This window comes from Propithecus coquereli, unplaced genomic scaffold, assembly GCF_000956105.1.
Source record: "Propithecus coquereli isolate 6110/MARCELLA unplaced genomic scaffold, Pcoq_1.0 Scaffold4, whole genome shotgun sequence".
Classification (NCBI taxonomy): domain Eukaryota; kingdom Metazoa; phylum Chordata; class Mammalia; order Primates; family Indriidae; genus Propithecus; species Propithecus coquereli.
In genome coordinates this window covers 10,624,623-10,628,156 of record NW_012149729.1, presented here as the reverse complement: position 1 = coordinate 10,628,156, position 3,534 = coordinate 10,624,623, and the positions used below count along the sequence as shown (strand labels likewise).

The 3,534-nt window shown below is 33.1% G+C and overlaps 1 protein-coding gene across 9 annotated transcripts in view; it reads left to right on the top strand.

Moving 5' to 3' along the window:
- FOXP2 (forkhead box P2) overlaps positions 1 to 3,534 on the top strand; it is a 350,012-nt gene that overhangs the window by 32,445 nt on the left and 314,033 nt on the right. The window lies entirely within an intron of this gene.

Here is a 3,534-nt window from a genome sequence, read left to right as displayed (position 1 = left end):
TGGGGTGGAAGGTGGGAGAAATGGAGAGTTATTTCTTTAATCAGAGGTTCTGTTTGAAGTGATGAAAAAGTTTCAGAAATAGTGGTGATGGTTGCACAACACTGTGAATGTAATTAATGCCGCTGAATTATACATTTAAAAATAGTTAAAACCACAAATTTTGCTATTCGTATATACATATATATTATCCCAATTGTAAAAATTATAATGTCACGTATCAAAAAACATTCAGTTATATATTTAAAACTTTTTTTCATAAAAAAAAAAAGGTCCTTATTTTGGCAAACCAAGTTCTTCCATATCAGGCCTTTCCCTACTACTTTAGCTTCATCTCATACCAGTTCATGCCATCCAAGCTGTATTTTAATCATACCAAATGACTCTTTGCCCGTTTTTTTCCTGTCTTTGTACTAAAAATTTTGTGAGTCTTTAGTCTAGAAGAGTAGTTTTCAATCTTTTTTATCTGAGGATCTTTACACTCTTAGTCATTACTAAAGATTCCAGAGAGAGTTTGTGTATGTGGGTTCTGTCTAATATGCTATTTACCATATTAAAATTTTAAATTGAAAAATTTATTGTAAATATTTATCAATTTCTTTAAAAGTTGCAATAACGAACTGTGGGTTAATACAAATAGCACTTTCTTAGACAAGTAGCTATATTTTCAAAAATAATAAAAAGAGCATTGTGTTATAGTTCCACAAATTTATTTAATGTCTAGCTTGGTCTCATATCTCCTTCTTCATCCTATCTGCTGTGTTGCTTTTGTTGAAGTATATGAAGAAAATCTAGCCTCACGTAGCTATGTAGTTGGAAAAGGAAGAGTATTTTAATAGCCTTTTCAGAAAACTCTGGATTTTCTTCTACCACACTACACCAACACATGACAAATAATAGTGACTTAAAGGTTAGTTGCAGTGTAAAATCTGAAACCATAGTGATGAACTTTTCATACTCCATTGCATTAAAATTCATTGATCTATCCTGTACTTTGAAGGGATCATTTACTCATGCATGATTTTACCATGTCACTTGGAAAATACTGGTTTCCTGACATATGCATATCTTCCAAATGTTGACACATTTCATTATGTGATACCCCAAAATCACACGAGTTAATATCACCACTCATCTTATCAGAAAGCCTTTAAGTATTGGGAAGCTGTCAGGCTTACTGTGGTAGATGCAAGGAAAATAATCGTCACTCGAGAGCTGGATTTTTATTATTTGCAACAAATACTATAGGTTATTTTCCTTGAAGTGACAGAGTTATTGTATTCATTCTTTAGAAAATGTCTGCCACACACCTAGGCTTAACTAACTATAGTTTAGTTATTCAAATCTAAATTTTTGTTAAAATAAAATAACATGAGGGATAAACAATAAAATTGAGGCCATAATTTAAAAAACGAATTTCTCTATTACCATTCTTTGTATCCTCTTTAAATAAACCTCTTAAAAAATATTAAGATAGTTCTCTTTAAAACTTATAATACTTCCCATGGAAAGATACGCCAGTAAAGAGATCAAAGTAAAATAAAAATTGAATTAACAGCTGTGTTCTAACTTAATAATCTCATATTCCCTACAGTGTTTTTGATTTATCTCTATTTAGATATTTTTCCACTTGTTAGACTCAATAGGACCAAAATGGAGTCATCATTCATTCACCCAAATTACTTCTTTCATTGTTTCCTATCTTTTTAAATAGCACTGCCCCTATTTAAAGGATCGTTGTCTCCTTTCTCTTCCTCACTCACCAAATCCGACATATTGCCAATCATTTTCAATTCTACTTCCTAATATCTTTTGATTTTGTCTGTTTCTCACCATCACAATTGCCATCACCTCTTCTACCTCCTTCTCTTACTTAATGGTGTCAACACCCTCTCCCATCTGGTTTCCCCTGCATAGCCAGATGACATTTTGAAATCCAAATCTGACCATGTCATGTCCCCTTTCTTCTTGGTGCTTCCTTTGTGTATTCAGATAAAGGCCACTGTGCCGGCTTATAGGTTTCCCATGATTGGGCCACTCCTAACCTATCTCTCCTGCCTCATTTATCCCTTATCTTGCCCTATGATCTTGCTGCTCCACTGGACCTCTTTCTGCAATTCCAGTTAACCAAGTTCTCTCTTGCCTCCCTTAGATCTTCTAACAAGCTGTTCTCTCCCTGGATCACATGTACACCACACTAAAATTTTCCTCCTATCTCCCAGCTCCCTAACTCTTCACCCTTGACAAGTGGAATTCTTACTCATGTTTCAAATCTGAGATTTAGAGTCATTTTAGAGAGGCCCTATCCACCTACCATCCAATAACATGCAGACTGTACCCATCACAAGTAAATTCCCTCTTTTATAATGTTCAGAACATGTGACTATTTGTTTCGCATCCATTTATTCTGGTAAGGACCATTTCTCCAAGTCCTATTACAGGGTTTTGCACATGGTAGATGCACAATAAATCTTGTTGAATGCAAATGAATGAATGCATCTGAGAGCTAAATGAAATCTTTCAGAGTGATTTCCAGCAGATGAAAAAAAAAAATTTTAAGGTAGCTTAATCTTCGTGAAGTGTTCCTTAAAAATGTATTTCATCTGTTCACTGTTACTTATAGATTGAGTATTAAATAAATTTTAAATAGGCAAGTTCATTGCAATGTTCATATATGTATGTTTTGAACTTGGAAGGGAAAATGCCTTTAAAACCCATTTTGGTAATTTTATGATTTGTATTTTACTTGTAAATGTTGTGGCATGGTATAAATAGCTGAGAAAAGCGGTCTCTGGGAAATGGAATGGTTAAGAGTGTAAAGAAAATCAAAATCTGATTTTTAAAAATAACTACTAATATTAATAAAAGCCAAATGGATTTCTTGCAAATCTGGTAAATAAAGATGGGTTTTGAAGCTTAGACTTTATATCTCCTTTGATTCATGAGCTAATTTTCAAAGCTGAGTTATAAGCTTTAGTTTATATTGTACCTGAGGCGCAGGCAGATTCATACAATAGCTGTACTTCAAGTGTCACTATAATATAGTAAATGTAATAAAATTACATTTAAATAACGTAAAAAATCTAATTTAAACAGGAGAAAATGAAATTTAAAGTTGAAGTTAATGCCTTTTTCTACCCCTGATGTTGTCCTTTCCTGCTACACCCGTGGTGGTGCCGTTAGCCTTTTCATGTTAATATTTGGCAGTACAGCTATAGAGAAATACATAATTATTTAGCCACCCTACTTTCTAGATAAGAAACAGCCATCTGACAAGCAGCCTTAAACAAGGAGGACATACATAGTTTGTGAGGATAAAACTTGGTATTTAATTACCACCAACCTGGAAATTCCTGTCTTTTCTTTATAATTGCAATTTTATTTTTTGAGGTGAGTTTATGAAGTTAGGAGTTTTATTTTATAGTGCAGTGATTGGACTGTTAAACTTCTTTCAGAAGCAGAGCAATATAAAATTTCATAAGCTGAGGAAAAAAAACTGGAATGGTAAATTTTGGTAGATTTTTGCTAAAAAAAAAA